The following is a 19197-nucleotide window of genomic DNA, read 5'->3' on the forward strand; positions in this document are numbered from 1 at the left end:
AGTGGGCGACACGGCGTGATGCCGGCGGCAGTGCGCGGTCCCATCATGGGGCCGGCATGTCGCGCGTGCGCGAGTGAGAGCGAGCGGGTGAGGCGGTTCGGCGGAAAAAATCTCGGCCGGCACTGTGCGTGGCGACCCCGATTTTTAGCGAGGTGAGTGCTGCCATGACGGGTCTTTTCAAGGTCAATGGTGTGGGTACTCTGTGGCTTCCAGGGAATGATGAAGTTATGGCAAAGGAGGTAGGCGCTGTCATGATTGTCTGGGAATTATGGCATGGTACGGTGACTTGAGAGACTTATATGGAAACGAGATGATTTTTGTCGTAGGTGTAAGCATGCGTATGATGGTTACTGGAGGGAACGAATGTACTAATGCAAGGCAAGAGTATAAAATAGTGTACCTAGTAGTTATGTAACACCTCATATAACGTTAGTATTATTTTACGTTGCTAGTTTAATTGCAACATAAGTTTTATTTTAGTGATTGTTGGAATTTGAGGCGGCCCTACTAAGTTGAGGATCTACACCAACTCACTTCAGAGTCGGTCAGCTTCTAGTTACTTAGTGTACCGGGTCCTTTTGACGGCAGAGCCGTCTTTTGCTTCCGGGAGGCAGAGCCTACCAACAGATGAAGCTGGCTTCCGGGTGGCAGAGCCAACCTTCGATGAAGCCCAGACCCTTTTGTGATCCCGGGTGGCAGAGCCAACCTTCGATGGATCACAACTTATACACTAAGTACTTAAATTTAACCGGGAGACTAACACTGATAAAGACGCTTACCTTATTGAAGCAACAAAGGAACACACCTAGCACACTCTACCTATGCTCACTTCTACCATGCCTTTGAATGTGTGTGGGATGGAGTGGAGTTGTATGGCATGGCAAGGGGTGGCACCCTCCTTATATAGGCACCCATACCCTCTTGGATGAGTGACACTTGTCACAATCTAGGAAGCTCCCTACAAATATCTAAGTTCCCTACAAATATCTAATTCTAGAAAATTCTAAATTTTACCATGGCAAGAAAATATCCAAGCTTCTTGTCTTCTTATGATTCTTGTGGAACATTCTAGAATCTTGTCATGGTGAACAAAATTACGCCATGGTTTATTCATATTTTTATAGAACCTTATAGAAGTTTGCTTTATAAATTTCAACACCCCCCCCCCTTAATCGTGATGAGTGGGATGTTACAAACCTACCCCACTTAGGTTGAATCTCGTCCCCGAGATTCAGCTTCACCACTAAAGAGACTGGGAAACTCGGCTCGGAGCGCATCTTCTCTCTCCCAAGTTGCTTCTGCTTCCGAATGCCTGCTCCACTGAACTCGGCAAATCCTGACTTCTGAGTTGCGGGTTCTTCGCGTCACAGTGTCCAGAATTTTTACTGGTACCTCTTGATATCTGAGATCATCCTGCAGGTCGATTGTCTCTGGGGCCACTTGTTCTTCTGGTACTCGCAGGCACTTTCTGAGTTGGGACACATGAAATACATCGTGTACATCTGACATCTCTGCTGGCAACTGAAGTTTATAGGCTACCGCTCCCACTTTCTTGATAATTGGGAAAGGTCCAATGTAACGTGGGGCCAACTTCCCTCGTACCAGGAATCTGCGTGTGCCGCGAATTGGGGAAACTTTAAGGTACACATAGTCTCCAACTTCGAAGCTGAGAGTACGTCTTCTTTTATCGGCATAACTTTTCTGGCGAGATTGTGCTGCCTTTAGATTCTCTCTGATTTCTGCTATCTTGTCTTCTGCTTCTTTAATAAAATCTGGGCCCTCAATAATGCGGTCACCGACTTCGGTCCACATGAGAGGTGTGCGACACTTCCTCCCGTAGAGGGCTTCAAATGGCGACATCTTTAAGCTTGACTGGTAGCTGTTGTTGTAAGAGAACTCTGCATATGGCAAACTGTCTTCCCAATTTTTGCCATAAGTAAGAACACAGGCTCTTAGCATGTCTTCAAGGATCTGATTAACTCTTTCGGTCTGGCCATCAGTCTGAGGATGATAGGCTGAACTGAAGTCCAACTTTGTACCAAGTGCTTCATGTAACCTGCTCCAGAATCTCGAAGTGAACTGGGTGCCTCTATCTGACACAATCCTCTTAGGTACTCCATGCAGCTTCACAATACGCTCAATATATAATTTGGCTAATCTATCACCTCCATAAGTGGTACGCACTGGGATGAAGTGTGCCACTTTAGTGAGTCGGTCAACAATCACCCAAACTGAGTCATGACCGCTCTGGGTTCTTGGTAGACCGGTGATAAAATCCATACTAACTTCATCCCACTTCCATACTGGGATCGGCAACGGCTGGAGTAATCCACTGGGCTTCTGATGCTCTGCCTTAACCCTGTTGCACACATCACAATGAGCGACAAATCGAGCGATATCCCCCTTCATACCATTCCACCAATACTTCTCCTTAAGGTCCAGGTACATTTTTGTAGTGCCAGGGTGAATGGAATAGGCTGAGTTATGGGCTTCATCCAAGATGGTCCTGCGGAAATGACCTTGCTTAGGCACACATAATCTCTTCTTGAACCACAAGACTCCATCTTTATCTACTCTGAAATCTGGGGCTTTGCCTTCACTGTTGCGACCTTTAATCCATACCAATCTTTTATCCTCCATCTGAGCTTCCTTTATCTGGTCATCCAGGACGGGACGGACACTAAGATTATAGTTGCAAGAGCGGCGTACAACCCTTAGGTTCAACTTCCTCATTTCTTCACTCAGCTCTGGGGCTTGTGTGACTAAGTGATGGCAATATGCTTTACGACTGAGCGCATCAGCCACCACATTAGCCTTTCCAGGATGGTAATGAATTTCCAAATCATAGTCTTTGATCAACTCCAACCATCTTCTTTGTCTAAGGTTGAGATCTGACTGGGTGAAAATGTACTTCAGGCTCTTGTGATCCGTGTAGATTTCACATTTATTCCCAATCAGATAATGTCTCCAAATCTTGAGGGAATGCACCACTGCGGCTAATTCCAAGTCATGGGTGGGGTAGTTCTGCTCATGTGTTCTCAACTGTCTTGAGGCATAAGCTACAACTCTTCCTTCTTGCATAAGCACACAACCTAATCCTTGTCGGGATGCGTCGCAATAAACGACAAAGCTCTTCCGATTATCTGGCAAGACTAGCACTGGGGCAGAAGTTAGTCGCCTCTTCAACTCTTGAAAGTTTCTCTCGCAAGCTTCAGACCAAACAAACTTCGTGTCCTTCCGAAGTAACTCAGTCATAGGCCGGGCTATCTTAGAGAAACCTTCGATGAATCTTCGGTAATAGCCGGCTAATCCCAAGAAACTCCTGATCTCCGAGGCTGAGGTTGGCTGCTTCCATTCTGATACTGCCTTGACCTTTTCTGGGTCCACTTCAACACCTTCAGCTGTTAAGACATGACCCAGAAAACTGACTCTCTGCAGCCAGAATTCACACTTGCTAAACTTGGCATACAACTGGTGTTTTCTGAGCTTTCCCAGCACAATTCTGAGATGTTGTCCATGCTCCTCAGCACTCTTAGAGTAGACCAGTATGTCGTCTATGAATACCACAACAAACCGATCTAACTCCTCCATAAACACCTTATTCATGAGGGTCATGAAAAAGGCAGGGGCATTGGTCAGACCAAAAGGCATCACTGTGAACTCATACTGGCCATAACGGGTCCTAAAGGCTGTCTTAGATATGTCCTCTTGTCGAACTCTGAGCTGATGATAACCTGACCTTAGATCTATCTTGGAGAAGAACTTAGCTCCCTTCAGCTGATCAAACAGGTCATCAATCCGAGGCAGAGGGTACTTGTTCTTGATGGTGACTGCATTCAGATCACGGTAGTCCACACAAAGTCTCATGCTTCCATCTTTCTTCTTCACAAAGAGCACTGGGGCTCCCCACGGAGAAGCAGCAGGTCTAATAAATCCCTTTTGTTGAAGTTCCTCAAGCTGCTTCTTCAACTCGGCAAGCTCTGGGGCTGCTAACCGATAAGCATTCTTTGCTATAGGCTTGGTTCCAGGAACTAAGTCAATAGTGAACTCTACATCTCTTTCTGGAGGCATACCGGGTAATTCATCTGGAAACACATCTGCGAACTCCAGAACTACTGGCACCTCTTCTGGGGATTCTGCTTGGATGTGGTTCACCATGGAGTCTGACAGGCTAGGCTGGATTTGGCATGTGACTGTTAACCCTTGGCGGTTGGTGACTGTCACTGCTCTCTCAGCACAGGCTATGTTTCCGCGGTGTTTGGTGAGCCAGTCCATACCGAGTATGACATCTATCCCTTTGGAAGTAAGGACTACTAGGTCGGCAAGGAATACTACCCCACTTAGGTTTATAGGGATATCTAAAACACCTAAGTGGCAAGGTATATGACCTCCAGGGGAACGGGTCATTAGTGGCCTCTTAAGGGCTATAGTAGGTATATCATGCTTTTCCACAAAGTGGGAGGATATAAAGGAATGCGATGCTCCAGAATCAAAAAGCACTGAGGCTAGAGCTGATTGGACCAGAAACTCACCGAGAATCACTCCTGGTGCATCCTCTGCTTCTTCAGCATTCACATGATTCACTTTTGCCTTGCCGAAGGACTGTTGCTGGCTCTTAGCTGGTGTTGCACGGTTGGCTCCAGTTGGCTGCTTTGGTCCTTGAACAGAGTTGGAGAAAACAGAAGGAGCGGGTTGATTGAGATACGGACAGTTGGCCTTGTAGTGTCCGGCTTCGCGGCAGTGGAAACAGGTCTTCACATTGGTTACTTGACTTCCGCCAGTCTGTTGGGTGCGGAAGGTACTCTGGGTCTTCATAACAGGAGCTGACTGAGTGGGCTTCTGGAAAGAACCGGGCTGCGCTTTGAATGAAAAGGCACCCTGGCTCCTTGGACCTGAGTGAGCCGGATACTGGGTCCTCTGGAACTTCTCCAACTGCTGGGGCTTCTTGCTTTCAAACCGACGTTTGCGTTCACTGAGTTCTGCCTTTCTGTTCCTCTCAGTGGTGATGGCCCTGTTGACCATAGCATTAAAGTCACTGTGGGTGGTGACTTCAACCAAGGTCCTGATTTCAGGGTTAAGCCCACCAAGAAAGGCTTCTTGCTTCTTCTCGTCATCATTTATATCCTCTGGTGCATAACGAGACAACTCTGTGAACTTATGAAGATACTCTGTCACAGTCATACCACCTTGACGAAGCTTTCTGAACTCATCCCTCTTGAGCTTCATAACACTGCTGGGAATGTGATGTTCTCTGAAGATTTTGACAAAGTCAGCCCATACCATCTCATTAGCATTTTCATTTATTTCCCGGTAACTCTGCCACCAAGCAAGGGCTGGTCCCTTTAACTGCTGTACTGCGAGTAAAACCTTGTCTCTGTCATCTGCATGGACCACTTCGAGCTTCATTTCAATCTCTCGCAGCCAATCATCTGCCTCAATGGGGTTATCAGATCCTCCAAACTTAGGTGGCTGCAAGCGGTTGAAATCTGCAATTCTGCTGCCATTGCCATTATGATGCATTGCAGGTCTATTGTTGCCAAGATTGCCTTGAGCTTGAGCTGTGAGAGTGGTCACAAGAACTTGAAGGAGTTGGTTCTGCTGCTGCAGTATGGCTGCCATGTCAATGGGTGCTGGGGCACGGGGAGGTAGCGGCGGTAGTTGCCCATTTTCTGGTGCTTCTGGGGCTACATTCAGAGGGGCTTGGTTTCTCGGGTTGACCTCATCACCGTCTTCCTGAGCATGGAGTCCCTGGACTCGGCTCGAGCGACGAGACATCTACGGTCAAGGAGGGCAAGATTAGGTGACTCCCCTAGTATAATGCTGGGGTATATTTGTATATATAAAATATTTTGTACCGCACAAAGCACACAAACAAATCATTCAAGCACCAAACAAGCATTCATTCAAACAAGCAGGGATACATGACACGACGGATTACAATAACGCGGCTCGACTTTTAAGAGTCGGCCGGAACAACTTGACTACTGGTCCCTATGACACGGTCTTCGGGGTCACTGTTTCCGGGATCTCGGGGAGATGCGGGAGGCGTGGGCGGCACTGATTCACAAATCCTCCTGCGTGGTTGGGACGAGGAACATAGTGGAATTCCCTCTAGGATTGGCAGCTCCGCGGCAGTCCTGGGATGGCGTTCCTTGCGCTTGGCACGGTCCACTAGGTAGACACCCCTAAGGAGCTGACTGTGGCGATCTGCCTGCTCCCTAAAGTTCTCTTCGGCCATAGCAAGGCGGCTTTCAGCTTCGGCTGCTCGGGCTTCTGCCTGGGCTACAGCCAGTTTAGCCTTACGCCAACGGGACTCCGCTTCCTCGGCACGCTGGATTAAATCTCTCACACGCTGATGCAGTTGGTCGCACAAATCGTCGAGGCTAAGCAAATAGCCAGACATAGCGACAACTGTGGGGTTCTTCTCTATCCCTGCGGGGCTCTCCAGGTTGCGGATCCTCGCCGCCCAAGCAGGACGGTTTCGATCCAGCGGGGGAAAGTACTTCATGGGAGTGGAACCCAAGTGCCATTCAAACATCTGGCACAGGTAGCGCAGCGCCTTGCGAGCTGCAAGTTGAATGGTGTCAGGCATACGGGCTCCAGTGGCGGTGACGCTCCAGGGTTGCATCTCTAAGTACTTATCACTGGCGCCAATATGGATGGTGACCTCACAGCTTTCGGTGCCATGCTCCATGAACTCGCGACCCATGTACTCCGGTCGTTCCGGAATACCAAGTCGCACTGTGGCAGCATAAAGCACTCTGGGGAATCCATCTTCGTTGATGCAGTAGGTGGTGGTCCAGTCATCCGCCATCTGATTTTCAAGGGTAGGGTTAGCATAACAAGGACAAAGTTTAAGGAGTAATATATTTTCAAGGATTGACCATCCTACGGCTCCTACGGTCATCGTTTACTACCGGTTCGCGTCCTACAGCCAAGCATGGCTCTGATACCACCTGAAACGCCCCGACCCGAAGATCAAGGCTAAACCATGTATTAATTACCGAATAAGGTCTCCGGCATAATACATGTTACATCAAGTGGAGTTCAGAGTCATACAGAGCTTTATTTAACACGTACATGAGGAGTAAAGTGACAACACAAAGCTACACAGAACAACCATAGGATAACAACTAGCATAGCGACATGAAGGACTAGCTCTTCATCCATCACGGCTCCACTCGATCAGCTTGGGTGCGGACACAATCTACTCGTAGTCTTCTGGCACAAAGTCAGGATCCTCTGGAGAAAGATCAACAGGGGTGAGTACAAAAGTACTCAGCAAGCTCCACCTCACCCTACGGGAGGGGAAATGACATGCACGACGCATAATAAGCACATTCTACTAATAATGCAGCTAATGGTATGCAACTCTTCCCGACACAACACACAGTAGGTAGCTCACTAGTTGTCAGGACCACACCGTAGCCTGTCCATACCGTGGACACGGACCATTCGAATGGATTATACACTCTGCAGAGGTCGTACACTGTACCCACACGCTCGGCTGCCCGAACGGACAACCGACATAGCCGACACCCAGCCATGGCTCAACCCCGACTAGTCGCCCCCAAACCCTCGGGTCTGGACCAATCCAGGTCTCACCCCAAAACATATCCACCTCGGACGACTACCAGGTTAACCAGTGGGATTAGGCTAAGGTTTGCCCATACAAACTCATGTGGTCGTACTGAAAGTAATCTAGGTGAGATGTCAAAACAACTCGGTCCTTATGGTTCACCAGGGCAGCAACCATCCCTCAACATGTCAACTCGAGCCTACCACCACGGTAGCACTCACCTGCCAGTCTACCACCACGGTAGCGCCGGCTCCAGCATACCCAGCTGCCCTGGCCTCAGCCAGATCCCTTCGTATCATATTCTCAGTTCTGGATATGCATGACTACTCAGATGCATGCATGAGCACACTCAATCACTCAAGTACTGGTATATGTAATCGATCTTAGACCCAGGCTACAGCTAAACGTCCTCACATGGATGCAACCGCTCACGTAGGGGTCGATGAAACTTGCCTTCGCTTGCGTACGCGTCGTCGGCGGCGGCTTCCTGCTCGTGGTACGGGTCTTCTGGCTCCTTGGCGGGCTCCTCCTCGGTCACTCCGTGATCTACGGGCGAGAACGGCACAACCGGCAAACAAACACAAGCAAGCAATAAGCTCAAATGGAGATGAAAATAGGAGGAAAAAGAGTTACGTGAAAAGGAGTTGATATGAAGGAGATTTTGAGTTTACAGTATTGATTGGTAGAATGATTTGGATTAAGTGCTCACGGCCTGGGGGTGTTTTGGGCCTTTATTAGTGGAGTTAATGGTCGGGGGAGCTGCCTGCCATCTCACCTTGGCGTGGAACAGCTCGAGGAAGAGGATCAATTATTGGAGCTTCGTTTCGTGAGTGAGTTGGGCTCGGGAGGAGTGGTTCAGCTGGTGGAGCGAAGCGGCTCGGTGCGCTTGGGCTGGTGACGGGGCTCGTCACGGTCTTGCTCCTTTTATAGGCGAGGAGAGCAGCAGCGGCGTCGCGCAAGGACGGCGACGGCGTGGGCTGCGGTAGCTCGCCGTCAACGCGAACAGTGGCAGCACTGAAGGCGTGAGCGCCGAGGCGGCAAAGCCGGCGAGGGCGCTGCAGCGGCGTGGGCGAGGTAGGGACGCGGGAGTGGGCGACACGGCGTGATGCCGGCGGCAGTGCGCGGTCCCATCATGGGGCCGGCATGTCGCGCGTGCGCGAGTGAGAGCGAGCGGGTGAGGCGGTTCGGCGGAAAAAATCTCGGCCGGCACTGTGCGTGGCGACCCCGATTTTTAGCGAGGTGAGTGCTGCCATGACGGGTCTTTTCAAGGTCAATGGTGTGGGTACTCTGTGGCTTCCAGGGAATGATGAAGTTATGGCAAAGGAGGTAGGCGCTGTCATGATTGTCTGGGAATTATGGCATGGTACGGTGACTTGAGAGACTTATATGGAAACGAGATGATTTTTGTCGTAGGTGTAAGCATGCGTATGATGGTTACTGGAGGGAACGAATGTACTAATGCAAGGCAAGAGTATAAAATAGTGTACCTAGTAGTTATGTAACACCTCATATAACGTTAGTATTATTTTACGTTGCTAGTTTAATTGCAACATAAGTTTTATTTTAGTGATTGTTGGAATTTGAGGCGGCCCTACTAAGTTGAGGATCTACACCAACTCACTTCAGAGTCGGTCAGCTTCTAGTTACTTAGTGTACCGGGTCCTTTTGACGGCAGAGCCGTCTTTTGCTTCCGGGAGGCAGAGCCTACCAACAGATGAAGCTGGCTTCCGGGTGGCAGAGCCAACCTTCGATGAAGCCCAGACCCTTTTGTGATCCCAGGTGGCAGAGCCAACCTTCGATGGATCACAACTTATACACTAAGTACTTAAATTTAACCGGGAGACTAACACTGATAAAGACGCTTACCTTATTGAAGCAACAAAGGAACACACCTAGCACACTCTACCTATGCTCACTTCTACCATGCCTTTGAATGTGTGTGGGATGGAGTGGAGTTGTATGGCATGGCAAGGGGTGGCACCCTCCTTATATAGGCACCCATACCCTCTTGGATGAGTGACACTTGTCACAATCTAGGAAGCTCCCTACAAATATCTAAGTTCCCTACAAATATCTAATTCTAGAAAATTCTAAATTTTACCATGGCAAGAAAATATCCAAGCTTCTTGTCTTCTTATGATTCTTGTGGAACATTCTAGAATCTTGTCATGGTGAACAAAATTACGCCATGGTTTATTCATATTTTTATAGAACCTTATAGAAGTTTGCTTTATAAATTTCAACACCCCCCCCCTTAATCGTGATGAGTGGGATGTTACAGGTTTCTAGGTACTAAGCTTGGAGAAGGGCAATTGTGGTTGTGCCGAGGAACCAATGCTAGGGTGACGAAATGTTCTTTGGGTTCAACTTGAAGAATCTTGGTCATGTGTGGTGTTCATGTTTGGAAGTATCAATCTTTCTAGAATCTTATTATGAAGACGGTGACTTGAACTAGAGGTGGATTTCATTCGAAGATAATGGTTCAAGGTCACTAGCTCAAGGAAGATGTGCTCAAAGTAAAGAAGCCAAGTTGGATGCACACCTCATATTGTGATTGATCAACACACGGCTTAGGATGAAAAAGAGAAACTCAAGAAGTTGAAATGTAATTAATCTTTGATCTTGAGTTTAGGTATGCCGTACTATCAAGAGGGATGCATCACAATGGTCTTTGGTTTAGTCTCAGTGCTCAAGTAACCCATGTGAGTTGAGAGAGACACAAAAGCCTCACATACACATATTAACTTTGCTGCTAGGGCAAATCCGGAAGTTCCGGATTTGGCACACGTAGTACTAACGGCTAGTTGGTTTGAAAACCCGGAGGTTCCGGGTTATAGAATCCGGAAGTTCCGGGTTGTAACTGTCACATAACGGCTAGTTTTATTGGGACCGGCTATTTATACCCTTTAGCCCCCTCCTTGGTGCGCCGCTGTTCCAGGCTCTATTCTGTTCATTGCTGGTCGTCCCAAGAAGCTTGGTAGCCAAAGTTGAGCTCTCCCCAACCTCTCTTTGTGAGATTGTGTGATTAGTGTATATTCTTGAGTTGGGTTGAGAGAGTGAATGCTTGAGAGCACTAGAGAGCACAACAAACCTTGAGCATTTGAGATTAGCCGTGATTTATGTGATTCGCATTTGTTACTCTTGGAGGTGAAGCCTCCTAGACGGCTAGGCGTTGCCGGCTAGCTCCCAAGGATTGTGGTGAGCAAAGGCAAGTTTGTTGCAGCACCGATCTTGTGCCACGAGGGCGCATGGTCATATAATGGAAGGACGAGATAGCTTGACCTTGGGGTCGACATAAGCTTCCTCAACGGAGACTAGGATTCACACGTGGGTGCACGGGGTGAATCTGAACTTCGGTAAAACAAATCCTTGTGTTCATCGCATTTACATTTGTTTTGTGGATTTAAGGAGCTCTCCATTAGACACTTGTGTCTTGGAGATATTGTGTTTCGTATGTGCAGGATCTACGTGAACCTGCTCAAGGAACTTCTCTGAGCAGACTCTACAATTGGGGTTTGAATTTACATTCATTTATTAGCACTACTCTTTGTGTTCACTCTGTTCTGAGTGAACTCGGAAGTTCCGGATTGACAAACCCGGAAGTTCCGAGTTCACACACTGTCTAGCCCAAATCCGGAAGTTCCGGATTTGAAACCCAGAAGTTCCGGGTTTGGTAGATAGTGAATTTAATCCGCTGTATTTGAGTGAAAATTTGTAGGTGCGCCTATTCACCCCCCCTAAATTCGGAGTGAATTCGAGCTTGTGTTGTGTCTGCCCTTGGCTTGGCCTTGCCTTTGGCTTGCCTGAGACTAGCGTGTCCTCTGAATGACCTTGCGTACTCCTCCCTTTTATATCTCAAGGGAGGAGTGTACATAGCCGTTGGGTCCCCGACAGATGGGTCCAGCGATGTAGTATAAAATAACATACTGTACAAACATTATGGTGTTGCAGGTGATGGAGATCTTATTCCTGGATTTCCTTGCTTTACCCGTGGGAATCTTCCGTCCGGCATTGCCATGCCCTGTCTTGTCGAAACGGCGCTAGGGCGTAGCTTGCGGCGCAGCTTGCCGTAGCCTGCCGCGTAGCTGAACGGCCGTGTAGCTTGCGGCGTAGGTGGTATGATGAAAGGGTGCTGTGTCGTCGTATCCATTTAATGCGGCAGACGGGCTCTGCGCGGATGCGGCGCATGCGGCTGCACTGTGTACCTCGGTAATATGCGGGCTACAGTGAGGCCTGACAAAAGCTGCCCCGCGTGCCGCGGCGGCAGAGCACGCCTCAACCACCCGCATTGAATGCGGTGGGTGGGCGAGTCTTCCGCAACTCGCGCCCGCGCTGCGCCTGCGGGACACGTGGCGGCCCCAGACCCCGCCCCGGCAGTATATTGGTTCTACGCGCGTGGGAGGTCCGGACGGATGCGGGGAGGTCTCGGACCCATATGGGGGGTCCGAGCCCTCGGCTGTTGGCGCGGAGCTTCCCCTCCTCAGGGACACGTGACGTCACTGGACCCGTTCCCAGAGCGGGGAACGGTTTCAGGGCCGTTGGCCTAGTGAGGTAGGAGCCGGACCCCTGGGACCCGGCTGCTCCGCCACTTAGGGCGTAGTTATGGATGACTACGCGAGTCCTGCCTTACTGCAGTAGGAGTGGGTATCTCTGCTACAGGGTACCGACAATCAACAATAAAATGTATAGGTTCAACAAGATGCTCAAATAATATATTAGTCTGTTTAAATATGATATTAATATCTAGGTTGATAAGAAGTGGAAAATATATAGTTTATAGATACAACAACAACAACAACAGAATATGGTGGTAATTTACCACCTATTACAGGAGGTGCTCTCCTTTTACCATGCTAGCTTCTTGCATTTGGGGGAAAAGATAGTAGGCATTGAACTAAAACAAACTATAGAGTGGGATACTGTAGCAGATCCGCCTAAATTTAACCGAATTAAGTGCGCTAACTATTATCTTAATGAATAATTAAGTTACCACGCACTTAAAACGGTGTAATCCGGCAGTCCGTCGGGTAAATCCCGATTAAACTACTGTACTCCAGGATCACATTTGCACTGAAGTCTCGCACGAAGATGAGCACAGGTGATACAAACATACAGAGATACTCAAATTAATTTACAACACAGGTTTACATAAAAGCTTTAAATACAAACCACAGAGTTCAAATATACAGTGGAAGTTAAAACCGAGTTCGAAATACAATAAAGTACTACGGATGATGATAAAAGTGGGCCTCACATCTTGCCCACGATGTGCTGCCAACTGGCCCGAACTTCACGGAGAAGACGGGACCCACTCGACGGTCCAACCCGTAGTAAGCGGTTGTCCAATCCAGGACGCACAGACCTCCTCGAAGTCAGCGGGGATACAACCTGCTCAGGAGGGTTATAACAACAACCCTGAGTATACTAATACTCAGCAAGGTTTACCCGACTATGGTATATACTTAGCCGACTCCTAGACATGCAGGCTTTTGGCTCTGGGTTTGTTTTGTTGAAAAGGTACTAATGCTGGATCCTTACTTTCAATATTTTAGCTACATTTCGTTTGACAAGTAACAACTAGATTAGCCTAAACATCTAGAGCACACCTGGTAGATCGCATTAAACCTCTATTAAAACCATTCAAACGTCTTCAACTCATTCTTATTTCATCCTTTACTACGATGTGACGAAGTGACCAAGGTTCTCTTAACCGAGAGAGACGGCGAATCGATCCGATTTAACCTTGCATGGTGGACCTAACTCACACGACACGCGTAAACCCCGTCGTGTCACACACATCAACCGTTCCCCTCTTTACTCCGATGTTTGAATCACGCCTGCCAAAACCCGGGTGAAGGGCCCCCACGGCGAACTCCCGGAGACCCGGAGGCGACATACACTCCAACACCCGCCATCATCCCACTCCCAGAGTAGCGGGTCGTGATTCAAAGTATCGTTGCAAATCAGGTAATTAGCTTACCGGTTTCGACTACCTCCTACTTCCGGCATGTGGTTAGTACTGTTCAAACTTGGTCAGCACAGCCAACAACGGTACGGTCCTCAATTGACACAGGCGGAGGCTACTTTTCATTCCTTTCATATCCAGATCCAACTCATCTCCGCCCGGTCTCCATTTCTCTTTACTCATCAACTCATTTCAAAGCCATAGCTAAGGAATCAAGATCCTAAAACTCGCGAGTGACAGTAATCACTCGACTTTTACTGAGATCCTACTTAGCAAAGCATTGCTAACAATACCTGCACACTAGTATGGACTCACAGGTACCTAGGAAAACATGCATACTAGGGTTTCATACAACTCCTAAAACTTAAATGCACAATTACTTAAATAAACATTGAATACTTAAATTAGGGTTATGCTCTGGGGCTTGCCTTGCAGGTCAGCGGGGTTAGCGACTTCTTCGGAAGTGGGTTCGACTGCGTCCTCCTGCTGCTCTCCCGCTTGCGGCTCCTGGATCGGCTCGGCAATCAGCTCGTAGGCGACTTCGGTTTCAGCGTCTACACGAATAAAATATGCCATGCATGAGACTCATGAAAAGATGTAATGCAATGTAACACACAATGAGAGGCACGGACCAAACTCTAAAAGTATTTACGAAGCAACCTCACAACTATGGTTACGACAGAAATGGTTTAGAACTGATGTGCAGTCTTTGATTCTAATGCCTTTTAGCCTGAAGTGTTTCCTTCAAAACAACAGCTACTAAACTACTTAGGACGACTAATCGCACATCTAGAGCACAAGAAAAACATAAAACTACAGACTTAAAATTAACTAACCACAAGAATAAGGGATAAATATTGAAGCTAAGAACTAATTAAAGATCAAAACGTAACACGCCACAAGGATCTGGTAGCACAACTTTTCTATCATGAAAAACTACTGATAAGGAGTGCATAAATAAATTACCAACATTTATTGATATAGAAAAGTATTTCTTTTAGCCCTAGAATGGAAATCAAGCAATATTAGATCCACAAACATGCACATAAGCTATGCACCTGAAAATTTTTCAGTGGACTACACATACAAAGAGTAATCTACTGAATAAATTTCATAATTTTTCGACAACTATAGCCGTAGAAATAAATTAATTAAGCTTAAGCACAAAGCAATTTATAGCACAAGCAACACTGATGTAACACAAGCAAGGATAATTTTCCTCTAAAGTTCTGAACCTCACGAAGCTAACAAAATTGAGTTTGCATTTATAGCATTTTTTGTGATATGATATGCATTTTCAAAGTTTCAGCCGAAATAAAATAAAAGAAAACAAAATCTACCCTTAACCTACCCCTCTCCCTGACCACGGGCCCCACCCGGTAGTGGAACAGAGAGAGAAAGAGAGGGGGGCTCCCTGCTCTGCCTGCCTGCCCCGGCCACGCACGCCGGCGGCGCGCCTGGCGCGTGCGCGGCGGCCGTGGGCCGGCCGGCCAACGGGGCAGCGCGGCCGCGGCCCGCGCAGGGGCGGCACGCGGCGAAGCTAGGCGACGGCTGCGCGCAAGGGCAGGGGCGGCGGCTTGCGGCGGCGGTGGTGGCCGGCCGTTCCGGCCGCGGCGAAGCAGGACGGCCGCGGGAGGGGGCGGCGCGACGCTGAGGGAGGCTAGGCGGCCTCGGGACGCACAGTGGTGGCCCACGGGCTTGCGCAGGGCAGCCCGCGGCGGCACAACGGCTGCGTCATGGCGGCCACGGCGGCGCGGCGGTGGTCCAGCGCCGGTGGTGCGGGATTCGAGCGGGGAAAGGGTTGGGAAGGAAGAGGGGGTCGCGTCCGAGCTCACCGAGGGTTCGATTTGGTTGGAGGGTGGCCGGAGGAGTGGGATCTACGGAGAGGCAGAGCTTTGGGGCTGACGACAATGGTGGACGGCGGCGGCGGCCCGATTCCGGCAGGGAAATGGCCTAATCGAGGTCGGGGCGGTGCGGCGTGGGTTCGGGGTGAGGCGAAGGAGGCTCTGGCGTGAGGAGTCGAGACAAGGCGGCGAGGAGTGGCCGGCGCGGCGAGCGATGGCATCTTCGCTAGGCTCTGCTCGCGCGAGCTCGAGGATGGGGATGAAGGGAAGGAAGGGAGGAGAAGCTTCCGGTGCACGCGAGAGGATAAGGGCGGCGCGCGGAGAACGATGATCGCCGGGATGATCGACGCGTGGAGGAGCTCGCCGGCGTCGACAGTGGCCGGTATGGGCGTCGGCGAGCACAGTGACGAATACAGTAGAAACATAGTGAATTCAATGAATTTTGACTAATTTTTGCTCGCGTTTGACCATCCAAAACTCAAACTTTGATATAGAAACTTGAAATTTGGCCAAAATAAAAGTTGTAGGGGAAGAAAAGATCTACAACTTTACTTTTGGGCGAAAGTTGATCCGAGGCTCGGATCAAGGAGAAAAACGTGCTCGAACTCAGCTAAGTTAAGAGTTACTATGCAAACTCGATTAGCGCTAATGACCGTGATTAACCCTAATTAGCGAGTAACCACATGATTAGCACAAAAAATTAACACCGGGGTGTTACAGATACCCTTACTATTCTTCCACAGCACTGAGCCATGCACCCATGGATCAGAGCAAAGTCATATACAGTTGCTAGATGAATCTATAAGATTTCTTTCTTTTAAATAAATAATATACGCCTTTGTCCTCCGCAATTGTGCTACTATTGGTTCAGCAACGCAAGCATTGATCTGTTAAAAACTTTCCATTCACTTCCTGTATTCTTTTTCACATGAAGAGAGGTACATATTTTTAATGAATTTTTTCCTTTTCAGTGTCTCTAAAGCTAAGCTTCCAGAGTATCCACAAAAGACTGAAGCAGTGCATGTACATTTGCAGGTAACATGCAGATATAATGCAAAGTTTTATCTATAGATGATTTCCTTGCATCAGTGAGGTTTTATATTTTATTATTCCAGTTAAATCAGTTGTGTCTTTGAGCTGTAGTTTATTTATTCTTGAATGAAATTAACTGATCGATACAGGCTGAATTTCCTCTCTACAGTAACCTCTAAAAGTTGACTAGGATAATACATCACATTCCGCTTGCTTTTTCCCCCAAGCTTGTGCATAGTAATAGAATGATATTTATGCTATCTGTGTAAACGAGGATCTTCTTGAATTAGTTGTTTGGTCAGCAAAGTATAAAATGGATAAGCTGGAAAGACTCAGATATGGTCATATGGAAAGCCTGTACGGTGTATGCCCACAGCCCACATGTTTGTTTTAGTAGATTCTTTTGGTATTCTTAGATAAGATACAGAAGGACATGATATGATATGATTGACAAAAATATTTGCTAATGCATTTTTACCTCAAACCATAAGCTAATAAGCTTTTGTTTCTCAAGTTCAGCTTACTAAATTTCAGAAATACTTCAGTTTGCAATTTCTACTTCTAAAATATTTCTTTGCTGCTTTTATGCTGCTGAATAATTGATAGAGCCATGATAGGGAGTGAGTTCTCCAGTCTAGGAAATATGCTTATTGATTCAGACATGTTTTTCTTGTGTCAGCAGGGAGGGTCGTGAATAGGAGCAGCAGAATTTAAACCTTTTCAGAAGCTCTGATCGTTCTTGAACTGGTTACACCAGCAGCATGTTTGGCTGCCCTTTTCTTTTTTGGCTGCGCTACTGCAGCTGCAGCACACCCCACTCTGCCTAGCTCGCTCCTCCCGCATGGCAGCCAGGTCAGCTGCTGCTGCTCAGGCACTATTGGGGATGAGGTAGTATCTTTCTCACAATCTATATATATGCTCATTTAGCCGAAGATGCAGTTTTGTGCATTTGCGCGCCCATTCATCTATATTTGGCTTCCTTATGTTGGTCTGCAGACCACACCACGAGGGAGTAGAATGCTTCATCTACACCTATGGAGTTACCAGCAGCAAGACATGATAGTAATGATGCTCTTACGCATAAGGTACAGCAGCTCTAATACACTAATACTAATCTTTTGGTTTCTGTGAGTGAAGGATGTAGATATAGTATGATCAAATGTAATCATTTTGCATCTGAACAGGAATAAACATGTCTCCAAGTAAAATAGCATAATCCTTTTTAAAAGTTAGGTATGACTCAGCTAAAGTAGATTAAGATCATGAGGTCAAATGAGCTCAAAAAAGTACTGTGTTTAAGCTATTCTGAATCTTTGCAAAAAAAAATCATACACAATGGTCTGGCATTTGCCTATACAATTGGCTGATTTGCCACCTCTGTGTATATTGGATCTCAAATAGTTAGCTATTCAGTGTGTGATCTTACATCTTGTGCTTTTTCTTATGCCTGCAGCAATCTTTCTGTGTTTGAGCAGCAGTCTTCTTGGGTTTGAGCAGCAGTGTCTCAGGGTGAGTTTGTCTCTTCTCTGTTCCTTTTCTACTTATAGAAGGTTTGGAGGTGAAATTTCTGCTATAGATTAGCAACATCCATGCATATATTGTGAATAAACCAGCCTGAAATTGATAGTCTTATTGGGTAACCAAGTTGGTCATTATACGTTGTTTAAAAATATCAAACTTATGAAAAATATCAAATCTCATGAAATTAGTTTGATTGGATAGATAAATATGAGATTCTATAGCACTGAATCAGAGGTGCCTTCCTTATGCATTGACATTTGAAACCTGTCGTCTGAAAACCATACAGGTAGCAGATCATTTGGAATTTGTTGTTACATCTACATGACACATGCTAGATATTAAATTATTATCTGTTTGCAGTCCAAGCAAGGATGCACGAAAAGTGAAGCTCGTGTTGATTTTGTATCTACCGGTTGCGGCCAACTTTTGTGTGCACTTCAACTCCAACAAGAAGAGTCCGATGCATGGGACCTAGAGTTTGCATCGACCTCAACCTGCAAACTGTGTAGCATGGTGATTAGTTTTTGGTTTCAGTTATTTATTGGTAGCTATGCATACTTGCTGTTACATGTAGATTTATGGTGTTCGGATATGCTATAATATTGATGCTCCAAATGCAGAATAAATACCTGATGTTAGGATAGATTAGTACTTGGATATAACCATGGTGATTGAATGGATTGTGATGTTGATGATTAAAATGCCGGACAAACACCTCATCGATATGATAGCTTGGTGCTCGGATATGTTTAGATGCTGGACAAACACCTGATAGGTTGATAGCTAGGAGCTTGATGGATGTGCTGTAATATTTACGATTCGAATGCCGGATAGAGACCGATTGTAATATTTATGATCCAAATGCTGAATAGACACTTATGTTAAATATTGATCTGCTTGTTACTAGATGTGGTTTCGTATTCAATTCATCTTATGCCATACATATAGTTTAATTATTACTTTTTATTGCTTTATGTTTACTAACATTTGATTGTTCAATTGGTAGGGCGCGCATCGCGCGCCTAATGTTCTAGTGAGATATAAAGCACCCCCAATCCACATCAACACAGTGTTTCTTGGTCCCTATCCAATACTATATCCTTCTAGAAAAAACTGTCCAAAATGCTGACTTCTTAGACCACCTGATTCAAAACCCACCCAACGACAAACCAGAATATAATCCGGCCTAATCCAAGATCAGACTACCAGGGGCATCGCGGTAATTTGTCTCCACGAGTCCACGACGCATGCATGCA

The 19197-nt window shown here is 47.1% G+C and overlaps 1 long non-coding RNA gene across 1 annotated transcript; it reads left to right on the top strand.

Annotated features, from left to right (window-relative positions):
- Positions 1 to 18062: 18062 nt before the first annotated feature.
- On the top strand, positions 18063 to 18642 carry LOC120701314. Its single transcript, XR_005686043.1, has 2 exons — positions 18063 to 18454; positions 18562 to 18642. It is a non-coding gene; the product is annotated as an uncharacterized LOC120701314 (long non-coding RNA).
- The last annotated feature ends 555 nt before the right edge of the window (positions 18643 to 19197 follow it).

The sequence above is a fragment of the Panicum virgatum genome, chromosome 3K (assembly GCF_016808335.1).
Source record: "Panicum virgatum strain AP13 chromosome 3K, P.virgatum_v5, whole genome shotgun sequence".
Taxonomy (NCBI): Eukaryota; Viridiplantae; Streptophyta; class Magnoliopsida; order Poales; family Poaceae; genus Panicum; species Panicum virgatum.